Below are 13,134 nucleotides of genomic sequence, written 5' to 3'. Positions count from 1 at the left end.
TAACTGTCCTGTTTTGATGCACTGTTGCATCGGTTGCCTTAACTTTTATTAAGTTATTTTGTATAACTCCTCTTCTGTTGACTTTAAATAATTGAAGTGGCCGTGGGGCAGACACAGTCTCTATAGGGTTTTGGGTGGGTAACTGGGTGGGTAACTGCTCCAAAGGAAGCGCAGAGAAGTGTGAAAGACTGCGACTCTGCTTCTGCTTCCTGGTCTGAACTCTGGGTCATGGATTAGGTCCACTAATGAACTGGGTCAGATTTCTAGAGATGAGATCCGCTCCATCCAAAGTAGGATGAATGCCGTCTCTCCTAATCAGAGTGTATATAAGAGTGTTTGCCTCTTATATATATAGAGGCAAACACTATGACTACATCATATATGGTGACTTTTAAAAAACGCCAAGGGTTCATTCTTATATTCATATATTATTGCGAAAAATTGTACAAGACAAGGGACAACTAATCACATTCCTTTTGGTTGCACTGAAGGGGCCTTTAAAGATGGTCCTAATAACGACAGAATCCCTCCTTTAATTTTAGCTGTTGTCCTGCTGATGGAGGCGTCAGATCAGAAAAGACTTCTATGTGCCAAGAGCATGGACGAACAACATGTTTTCTTATTGAACTTGAAGGAACAGTTGGGCCTTTAATTTGGTGCAAGAAAAACCTGCTATCCTGGCAGTCTGTGAAGAAAAAGAATGTCTTGATGGCAGCTAATCGAAACAAGTTTGCTTGTCTAACACCGTAGGAAAAAAACGGTGTTAGACAAGCTGACTCTTAGTTTATGTTACAGTGCTTGTACAGACAGAAAACTAAAAAGGTGTTGAAAGTGTTGGCAGTGTAGCAGCCTACACAGTGAAATTAATCATTAAAAATGTTTTAATGTTGTGTGAAGATTTTTAGCTTGCTTCAGTACTAAATATATAATCTTATTTTTATCAAATTATTCCATCATGTAAAATGCATACATTATAACAAGCTAATCTATTTGCAACAGTCATGAGAATTCATGAATATTGCAAGCAGAGATTGATGACTGTCTGGAGGATAACAGAAAAATACTGCCACCTCTGTAAGCCCCTAGTGTTTGCATTGTTGAAGGGAATCATTCCATTGTGCATCCAGTGAAAAAGTTGATGCCTCATAATAATACGGCTATTTGATGTCTTTTTTCATCAGCACTTATGTCTGTATAAAGCAATTTGTTCGAGTTATTTGTTTACACTGTCATGCCCCTTCTTTTCCTTGGTTAGGGCATCTTTCACTTTCTTGATGAACACTGAGCTAACAGAACATCAAAAAATTACAGAGTGGCATTAACACTGACTAACACAGCATGGCGAAAAATGGGAGAAAGAATTGCCTCTCAGCACTTTCACAGCCCTAGGAGATTTAAATAATAAAAAGCACTGAGCCTCTGAACAAACAGGATAATTATGGCCTACAGTCTTCCTGTCGCTCGTCTGGCACGGCCAAGCGGAAAGAAACATGTTATTGCCACTCAAAGGTTCTGCAAGGAGAATTAGGAGAAATAAATGTTTCATGTAGAAGGATGGCTTCACGGTGAATCCCCCGGACCAAATCAACAGCCACATTTCAGTGCTTTCATGTATTTTAGCAGTGACAAAATTGCACTGTATAGAACACACTGGCGCACATACTGTATACACATTCAAACACCTTTTTATTATATATTTAAATAAAATCATCCATTTAGTTTGATTAATCACATCCTTATTGTAGAACAAATAGCAGTACTATCAGTGTGATTAATGCTTGTCTTTGGTACCTCACCTTATTCAGTTCAATGCAATCATCAACACACTTTGTTCATCAGAAAACTCATCAAGAGGAGCATTCGAAAGACGTCCACTGATCAATTAAGCTAATTAGATCTTTGTTATAAAATAACTGGCTCTGTCTGGTCTTCTCAGAGCACAGGGACTCAGACCTTTTCTGTCTGGCTTCTAGGTCTCGCTCCAACATGTGTGCAGCTGCCAGCACTACTGTTCGGTGGAACAGATGGTGTTGTAATGGAAAGAGCTTGTCTCCATTAGTTGCCCCAGCCTTTCTGTAACACAGTCATTCAAGGCAGCCACCGCTTTCAGATTGCCACACTTCTCAAAACCTACAGTAAATATGGAAGCACAACACTATGCGACCTTTACGACTGATGCTACATCACTTGCCATGTACGAAATGCAACACCATTGATCAATTCCTTCCTTCTTTACCTGATTCTTTACAAATTCGATTTGCCAAATTTGGCCAACCTAGATTATTTATTTTTAAGTAATAGGTTTAAACAGCATTCAGGTTTAAAGTAATTTGTAGTGTGAGATGTATGCTCACAGATACTTGAGAGACACTGAGAAAACCGGCAATGAGGTTTATGATCATATAAAGCACTTTCAGTCCTTTACATTTAGTGACAAGGCTTTGCACAGAGAATTAACATCTGGCCTCTGTACTTTAAATTTAAGGAGAGCTGCATGCTCTAATTCAAATGTAATTTTCTTGCATGCCAAGTTTACATCTTCTTTTCATATTTAGCTGGGGTAATGACAGAAGACCTTATGGTCAAAAAAGCCACCTTCCACCACACTTTGTGTATTAATTATGAATATGCTTTCAGGGCAACGCCACTCAGATGTCTTGTGGCAATTGAAAAACCTTTTTGCTCATCTGCTTATTTTTGAATTCGCATCGTGGAAATCCCCAATGAAACTCGGGAGGCCATTTCCACAGTCCAATTAGCATTTTAGGCAATTAGAGTAGAGAAAAAGCCCATGGTAATTTTCAGTACAGGCAATTTGAACCCAGGGTTAGAGCGTACTGTGCAGTGGAATTCTCGCAACAAAACGACAAACATGCAGCCAAAAATACAGCAATCTCATTTGTGCTGAAGAAGAGAACGACTGAAAAATATTATTTATGCTTGTACTCTGTGTCCTCAAAGCCAAATATGATAGATGAAGCAAATGGCATACAGTAGTGTGACAGAGATCTTGTATTAATCATTCCGCAATACTTTGATTTTAGTGCTCATTGTCATTTTGCTTTGACACTGTTTTCAAAGCATAATGGGGTTTAGAGTGTATACTTTTGTCTTCCCTTCAAATCTCACCCTGCAAATAAGACTTTATTAAATTGTGTGTACTGTATGTTATTTGCTCTTAAAATCATGCAGCAGAGGATAAAAAATACAACAAAAGTAACCCACTCAAAAGCTCATCATTTGCAGATTTTTTCTTTTATGTTGAAAGTTTCAGCAGCTCAGTGCTGGAAAGCAACTACCCGGGGTGTTTAACAGCGCAAAGGGAAAACAAAGAGAGCATTTTTTTTGTTATATATAATGGTTAACCACATCTGCAACAAATATCTGCATCATACAGTGGCACTGAATGCATGAAGTGCTTAATGAGATATGCAATCAAGCACCCAAAAAAAGGGACAGATTTCAGTAATGATAATCTCTAAATAATTATAATTTTCTTCACGGCTTCCCACACTGCAATCTAAAAACAACTAAATTTCAAGTTGTTTCACGATAATTACTTTTTTTGATAGTCTTCCAATGGAGCAAAAATACTCGAACTGAAGAAACGCTATAACTAAATGGATTTTTTGTTTTTGTTTTGATTCAACAAGCAATATGACAGAAACACAGATTTCACAAAACCCCGATAGGTACGTGTGAATCCCAGCTCTTTTCTTCAACAGAGCAGATAACACTTGATAAATTACCAAGCAGATACTACAACAACACTGTGTTGTTCTTATCCAGCTAGAGAACACCTTAAAATGCCGGTACAGCACCTTACATGTGTCTTGAGCCTATAAGTCATTTACCATCTAAAATCTGCATCCTTTGAGGCAACAACTTGAACTGCGTCAATGTTTAAATCCAATGCTTTAAGGCCAGAGAGGTGAGTGCAGATCTATAATTAGTTTTAACATCTGTTGCAGACAATTGATACAAGTCATGCAACCATGTCTAGATTCCGATACGGTAAACTGCATTGTCAATTATGTTTCCAGGGAAACATATTTTCTCCTAGATTACATTTGTTTTGGACATATCACAAATAAGTTTCTAGTCAGCACAGTAAGGATGGTCGGGTTGGTCAGGGCGGATGGGAGGGTCAAACAAACACACGACTTTCACCCAGGAGATGGCTGAAAGTGTCCTGTGTAAAACCGAATATCAACGTTAAATTATGTAAAAAAACAGACAAATTTTAAGCTAAATTGTGATTTTTTTTATGAAACATATCCAAGTAGTTTTGTTTTTTGTTTTGGATGGTTTTGTTTCAATGTACAACGTTAACCATGCAACCTTAATCTGAGAGAAAATGCTTTTCCCTGGAAATGTAACTGAGAATGCAGTTTAGTTGTATTAGAACATTATTTTGTATGAGGCATGGTTGCTGAGGCATCACTGGCCCAAAGACACTTGTGCTGGCAAGGCTACGTTGTCTCTATGTGCCCTATTTAATGCCAATTAAAGGATTCCTCCTGGAGTGGCTTGCATAAAGGACTAGGACCACTCTGTGCCAAGCCTCTCCTGAAGAGATGACAGCATTTTGCCACCAAATGCTATACTGTATCTGGGGGTGTTCCATATACCACAAAGGTATTTCAAATCTCCACATCCAATTACAAAGACCCATAAATGCAAGTAGATGGATGTTCAGCTTGGTCCCTTTTTCGCTAAATAAGCCTTTTTTATGCTCTTTATGCAGAGACCTGCACAATCACATGTAAACACATGAGAGGCAGCCACAGTGGACATAACGGTGGGAAGCAACTTAATCATTGCCTTCACTTAAGGGCTACAGGGTGATAGCTATGAGGTCTTTTGATTGGTTAGCTTCTTAAAATTAGGATTAATGGAGATGCACTCTATATCATAGCCAAGAGCTCTGGGGAAAGAGTTAGACACTGCTTGAAATCCATAACTACAGCACAGGTTGAAACACTCATGCTTGAAACGTCCTTCCAAGAATTCTTAAGAGACAGACTAATCCTTAACAGAAACATTTGTGCAATTAAATATTTGGCTCACACACTTTGCTTTCCCTTGCCACTTTGCACTCACTGAACATTCTCAAAGCATCTACACCTTTTAGATTACTTAAAATACTGACGCAAATTTAAGGATTAAACACTGTAAATTCTAATCTATTTTATAAGATATATTGTTAATCTGCCATGCACTGTATTTGTCAGGCTTTGTATGAAATAAGTAAGAAATGTCCTTATCCCCATGTAGTGTTATGAAAAAGGCCTGTTACATATAAGATTGGTGGATGTGGTGGAATATTGGCTGTGTTTAGTCCTGCTATAAATAGGTAGGGTGTGTGTGCGACGCGAGTGTGTTTCATCAGATAAAAAAGGTAAAGTGCTGAAATGATGGATGTAAGATGAGTGGCTGAGATGGAGAATGCAGATGGCATACTCCTCCCCACCACGGTCCCCTCATCCTCTGTCCACCCTGCACCATGTTTCTCTCAAACTACATTTCATGCTGCTGCTGTCTGCTAAAACAGGCTGTACTATTCAGAGAAAGACGCTTTTAATTGCATTTTCATGTAGGTGTTTTCTGAGGGTGTCGTTCCCCAGGCAGAAGGAAGAGTGCTCTGAGACGAGCCTCACATGCTCGCTAGTGCAGTCAAGCCCCACCAGGGAAAGTGTGTAAGAGTGGAGAGGTGCTGGAAGTGCAGACAGCCCTGTAGGGACACTTGAAAAAGCCATAACAGCCAGAGTATAAATAAATGCATTGGGCGAGAGCATTTTTCCTCATGGATGAAAAGCCTTTAACCTTTTGGTCTACATAAGAGCAGAAATCGTTCTGTGACATTTAACTTGCATATTCCCTTTTTTCTTATCCATATATTTAATTACAAGCTTTTATAGGTAAATCCGCACAGTCTTTTAGGATTCCAGCAGCCTACTAAACATTCTCAATCTAGCTCCATGCTAGCAAATTTTAAAGAAAAATTTGAAGTTCCATGGGAGTACCTTTGAAATTTTTAGATGCAGTCCCTTTGCCCAGTTTATTCAACATTAGGGAACACGCACCGCTGTCTTCTCCTGTGTAGATAAAAAAAAAGAAAAGAGTTTGCTTCAGCCCCAAATCTGTGATGCCACACTGATGCATAATTGATTTGAAAAAGGACAGAAAAGGAAACGGTGACATAAGCAGCACAGAGTTTGATGTTGAAGGGTACACAAAGATTATACTGAAAGGAAGTTATAGCTTGTAACAATTGTGTAAAAATTCGGTTTTAAAACTACTTGACCACGTCGTACCTGGTACTGGTCACACCCTGTCCACCCCCATGGAACAGTTACCAAAAAGTTATGATGGAAGACGGTCATTTATAGAAGATATGCATGTTAAACGTACATTTTCTTCAGGCTCCAGAATTATTAAAACCAACTGTATGTTGCACAAATTTATGTATGTTTTCTAATAATAAAGTTGTACAAATATATCCTTCTTAAAAATAAGATCCGGGATAATTTTCTGGTCAGTCTATAATAAAATGTTTGGCATGGCTGGAAATAAGAAATTCTGAGTTTTAAAATGTACTTTAACAATCCTTCACTCAACACATAGTGTCCACTATTAAAGGGGACAGGAAGCATTAAAACGTCTCATTTTACAGTCACACTGGATTTAATCTAGGTTCTATGTTATTTTTCGCCCGATTTTAGTTGCGGTTCTTCAGTAAAGTTTGGGCCAACAGGAAGTCCGATTGAGCCATAGGGGGGAGTCAGCAGCCATCAAAGTCAAGATGACTGACTTCACTATTCTCTTTGTACATCCATGGTGGGAGCACGGCTGTCAATGGCCACCTGGTGGCTGTATGGAAGCACTTACACCAGCATGCCTCATATTATTCTATTCAGATTACATGGACAAATGTGTGGATTACTGAGGGGCCTGGCATTTTCCATTGATCTGCATGTATAGCATGGAGCTCTTCAGTCATTTATGAGTATTGATCAATATTAATTGTGCTTATTACTATTTAAATGCTTTAGGGAGATTTATTTGATTTTTAACATGGCCATATAACAATAGTTTTTAAGTAAAATTCCCTCAACAGTTATCATTGACAAAACACAGAGACCAACTGAGTATATCTATATAAATTGTATCATAAATGTTGAATTTGAGTATTTTCATTAAATTTACATACACAGTTGTAGCAGAGAGTAAGAGAAGACATTGAGTTGCATCACCCCTCCCGTTATACTGCCTTCATCTACACTGTAAAGTGGTACTTGGTGTACTGACATGTTTGAGGAAAGGATACAGATGGCTGTGTTCAATGTTCCATAACCAACAAGATAAGATAACAAGGCACAAAAGGGCCCAATCAGTTATTTCTGAGTGTATTTTCACATGCTGATAGTGATTGAGGTCTTTGATTTATACTGCATAAATATAGCAATATGTAGTTCAGTGTTTACAATATTACTAATGCAAAGAATCATTTAACACCATCACTACCTACCATTAAGCATTAATAATTTAGATGAAGTCTAGCGTTGGCCTTAAAACACCTGCCAGTCAATCTAACAGCAATATCAGGTACTGAGGTTTTGACACTTAGCAGTGGGTCAACCCTTTTGCTATCATCTGAATCACAAAGTGTCCCGTCAAAACACTAAAGTGGCTAGGTGCAGAGGTTGACTGATCAATAGTATCACACTTTGGTTGTACCAGACAGCTGAGGGAATTGAGTACAATCACGCTGAACAGTAGCATGTGTGCTTATCCAGGTTTCGCTGGATAAATAATGGTTAACCCAGTCAGGTTTCCCAACCATTGAAGTAGAAGAACAGCTTCGGGCTGTACATCAATGTGACATCACAGATCATAGACGTGGATCTCTGAGGGCTCATTTATAAAGCTTGTATACACTGAAGATACACCCTAAAAACTGTGCACAGCAACTCCCAATCTCTGGCAGAGATTAAGAGAACAGAAATGTGCCCTTCTGTATCTGCAGAGAGGGAATAGCACTTAAACACTGAATACAAAGAAGAGACAATCTGTAAAAATGATGGAAATTAGGGTAACTTATTTGTACCATTTAAACTTGCACTAACTGGAGTGTATTATGATACCTCATATGAGTTGCTTGGATGGCATATAAGGCATATTTAATTAGTAGGTTTTTAATGAGTCTGATGAAATGGTCTCTCGATATAGTGCAGCAGACTATCAGAGACCGACATCCCTGATGCGAGGTTTTGAATGCTCAAGTGTATGTATTGAGCGCATTTTCCATTTATGATATGCATGGCAATATATAAAGGGCAGCAGTTATCGCCCTTAATATTTATTTCATATTATAACCTGAACTAGTCAGTCTTGCTTTCTGCCTCTTTAATGGACAGTTTTATAGTAAAGAGATGGACAGGAAATGAGGGTAGAGAGAACTGGGGAAATTGCAGCTACATAGTAACCGCCCCAACCGTTCTTCCACCAAGATGCCTCCAATCTCATTTCTGACATTAAGAATGATTTTTAAACCAATTTAAATTAAATAAGGGATGTGCTCAACATTGAATTAATATGATTATGTAAGGAGTAATAATACCTTCATAGTGTATGTTTAGAGCCTGTGGAGATACAGTCATAAAAAGTATGTAGAAAATATAGTTATTGTCGCTGAGCTTTTCTGCAAATGTTAGCTCTAGCATTAGTGGATATGTGTCTAAATGGATTTGAAATAACAGTGTGTCCAACAACTACATCACTATTAGTAATTTTCAGGTTTAGTTGAGCTGAGCAGATGTTTTGCCTGTTAATACTGTGCACTCTTTCCTGTTTTAAGTCAGTCTTTGTTACTTAATACTTTCTACTTAAGATAATGCTGATCTGCACACAGTTTACTAATATTTAATTTGGTTGTGCTACCAAAATAAAAAGCATTTATATTTAATGTTTGATTTTACTGTGAAGCAATTACTTCCCAACTTTGCATCGAAATTTGCCTTTTTGTTGTTGGATTAAGAGATCGTTTTATCTTTTTCTGTTTTATGATGAAAGTTTAAGACATATTCATTTTCATCAACTTAATAGCAAGCCTGGGATTGTGGCTTTTTTTGTAAATTTTACTCAAGGGGTGATCAATTTAAAGGTAATTTATATTGGACTATTTTAAATTGTTGTCCCTATACAATAAAGGTTCCAACAGGCTTCAGGTAGTAAAGACAAAACTAAATTAACATTTTACACATAAAGGCTTAAATTATCTCTTGACGTGACAAATTGAGCTAACGGTATACCTGTAGAAAGTCTTGGGTCAACCAAAAAATGGGTCAACATGTGTAAGAATGTGTGAAGAACTAGCTACACAGGAGATAAAAAAAAATGAAATAATAAAACATCTTAATTGCTCACTACCCCAACCTTCCTATTTCCGTCAAAGTCAAAACCAGTGGAACTCAGTTCTGATATTTACAAGGAAATTTTGACCTTGAAATAGTATGTCTCCAAGTGTACGGTAATGCCAGAACTCTCTGCCAAAAAATTATCATCCCTTCTGCTTTAATCAAAATCACAAAAGTAGAGTCTGATTGAAGTTTAAATTTTGAATCACATTGCCTAATAGTACTTTTAAAGATATTAAATTGAACAATGTTTATTACTGCAATTTTTTTAAACATACTTTACATCTTGAGTTGTATTTATGTATTTTATTTCGAGGTTATATTCACCTGGATGGCTGTATGACAGTATGAAGTATCAATGACATTATATTTTAACTCCAAGCACTGACAACACTGAATCGTTGAATAATATATGAAATTGGATGGCTCAGCTCAACTCAGCTGAAAGTGCAAATAGATCAATGTCCGGTGGTTGTACTATAGCCTACCCTACAGACTTTAGTGTTCAGACAAGTTTGCTAACACAAACCGAGTGTTCAGGACAAACACAATTATTTTCTGCCTACCGTTGGGAATGACTTCCAATTCTGGCTGGCTGCTTCCCACAAAATGTGGTTGATCAGCCACATTCACAGGAATTAATCATGAATCAAATGAACCAGTCCTGAGTGTATTCACTGCAGTTGGACAGCTTGCAAGAATTAAAAGAATCATCTACCCACTCTAATTCCAGTCACCAGGGTTTCAAAAGGAAAGCAACTTTCATCATCATCATCAATCAATACACAAAGAGGGTATATTCAGCAGACTTGTGTCCAATTTCTTCCAAGTTCATTGTTAAATTAAAGCAAAAGTACACTGATTCCCTCATTTCCACACTTGGCCAGCAAGATATACAATCTTCTTAAATCACTGTATTTTCTACTGAAATATATAGATCATACTCAGTGTTGCAGGCCGACAAGGTTTCAAAGGTAACTCTTTTAACAGTTTAAATCAGTGGACCATGAAAAAGACTACCATGCAGTTTTACTGATTTGAAAGAATTTAAGATAGAATTGAGATGTGCAGACTGTTGGACTCTGAGGATCACTACAAGGTATTTCTTATTAAATACACTTAGTTTTCCAAATATTTATTATTGGAAGTGATATATTTTGTCATCAGTATGCATCATTAACAACATGTCACTCAGAATAGATTGCCTGGGGGATGAAGTTGCAAAAAAATATTGTTTTAACACCAATGACATGCTGAATTTGATAATATGAGCTACCTGGTCACTTAGCTTCTCTGTAAAGCTCTCTCTGTATCTTCCTCTGCCTCCCCTGGGATGCTTGTATTGACTACCTCAATATGATTCTCCGACAATTTATGTCATTGTTTTGATCTGGCGCTTGCTATGAATTACCCATGTATGTTGCCGAAAATGTCACGGGAGTGTGCTGTATGAAAAAACAATGCAGTTCACAGTGTGCAGTCTTAGCTGTTCTTTCCTCTCGTTGTGTCTGCTTCTCTCTTTGATGCCTGTATTGAGAAACACTAAGACATAAATTTGTTCTGTTTTTGTGTCTAGAAGGAATGGGGTGGGAAAGGGGGGGCTCTCACAGAATACTCCGGAATGCTTATTTTCCCCTCCGTGTGAAGAAGAACAACAGTTGCTACGGTATGTGTCAAACAGATGGTAATAAATGTATGTCTTATTACTGGATATTGTAAACAAGTCGCGGTGAAACAGCAACATTGGGCTTATTCCAATGTTTCTGCTGCTACCTCTATACACCAAGAGGATTTTTCTTTTTGCACATGGTTAATGGTTGAAGGAGGCCATGTTGGGAAAAGCAACTACATATTTCTCTCACTGCCTGTATAGGTAGGAGGCGAATTTGTGTAAAACAATTGCCAAATACTAATGACATGCTCTCTGTGATTATGATTTATATATATATATATATATATATATATATATTTATATATATATATTAGACTCACAACCCTCACTTGGTCTTCTCTCCTTCCTCCCTGCCTTGCCTGCGGGCTCTCTAATTCTTCTTTTGTTTTACCAACAGCCAGGAGGAAAAGCAAACACGTCTTTATTTGTGATGAATTCAACATTAAAATTTTACATAAATAGCAATTATTAAATTATGCTAATGGCCTGTTGTGTGCTTACAAGGACACAATTGGCTGTTTATATATAGTGCAAAAGTAAGCTCTAGGACTGATAAATTGCTTACCTTTATAGGTGTGCGGGTGGCGGGTTCCATTGGCAACCACAAACACTGCAGCAGTGTCCATAAACTTTGTTATTATCTGCTCTCAACAGGACGAGTCTACTTTGCTTTTAAATATGACATTTCCATTCAAGGATATTCATAAAGTGAAGAATAATGAAAAAGAAAAATGAGAAAGAAATGATAAATCATGCTCCAGAAATCTAGCAAAAGGCATGTAAAATATATTCTCATGTTTACAGACAACATCCAGATATGTAGCCTCATAACATAAACCTTTAATGCTCAGATGTGAAAAATCACCTACAAAAAATATGTGCATAAACCGACCTTTAGTAAATCACAACAAATGGTAGTGTTTGCACACAGCTGTACTGTGTATTTGGAAAACTCTTGCATCCAACTTAATACTGTGGTAAAACAACAAATTACCTGACAATACAAACAAATGTTGGCTTTTAAACTTATTACAAAAGTATGACAATGGTAATTACCAGATAAGATGCCTATATTGCACTAAGCTTTCTTATCATCGTTGGTCCAAACAGCCATTTAAGAGCAGTGAGTGAGGAGTCAGAAGGCAGTCAAAGAAAGGTGTTTTTAAAAAAGTGTGAGTCACGGGAGGTCCTTGAGCATGCAGCCAAAACTGGGCACCCAAAACATAATGCTGTTAGCTGCAGCAGAATGCATGACTTGCAGTGGACAGACACAGGGACATACACTCACACTCCGGTCCAAATCGCATGATTCTTTTGGCAAAGTATGCTTATTAACATATTAATCCACCATTGTACAACATGAGACATTTAATCTACAATGTAGTGTTAAATAGTAAAATCACATTGAACATTTGGGATTTTCTACAAAACGTGGTGTTTTTTATCAAAACACCAATCAGTTGTTTTTGTTTCCCATCATGCCCCGGGTCTTGGGGTCGGTGGATAGCGACTTTGGCGCCCGTCTCTCAAATGATCTTGTGATGTTATCGTTTCCTTCTTGTGCATGATGACAGATCTAATGGCGTGCATTGTGCGGCGATTGAAGGTGATCATCAATCTGGGCAGGCCTTGCTTATCTCCAATGGGCCTATCAGTATATGCAATAGTATAAAAAGCATTGAATAATTGTTTTTTTAGTTACGCAGAATTTAAAACATGACTGAAGCCAGGATACATTTACTGTTTGACACTTCTACAAGTCAGTTGTCAAAAAGAGGAAAACATGGAAAAGATTAACCCAGGTGGCATGCACACTCATGCACCACACAAATAATAATGTTGTTCCGTGACTTGTAACAGTTGCAACTTGTAACTATGCAAGTTTATAGGCTTGCACAGTCCTCTTCCACAGGCTTGATGAATGTGGGAATGTGTAATATCCCTTTAAAAAACTCATGCAGCAGGAAGGCAAAATCTAATAATTCTTGCTTCTAAATGGAGAAACAACTTACAACTGCCTCCATAAACAGCTGACCAGATATT

The sequence above is a fragment of the Anoplopoma fimbria genome, chromosome 24 (genome assembly GCF_027596085.1).
Source record: "Anoplopoma fimbria isolate UVic2021 breed Golden Eagle Sablefish chromosome 24, Afim_UVic_2022, whole genome shotgun sequence".
Taxonomy (NCBI): Eukaryota; Metazoa; Chordata; class Actinopteri; order Perciformes; family Anoplopomatidae; genus Anoplopoma; species Anoplopoma fimbria.
This window is presented reverse-complemented; position numbering follows the sequence as displayed.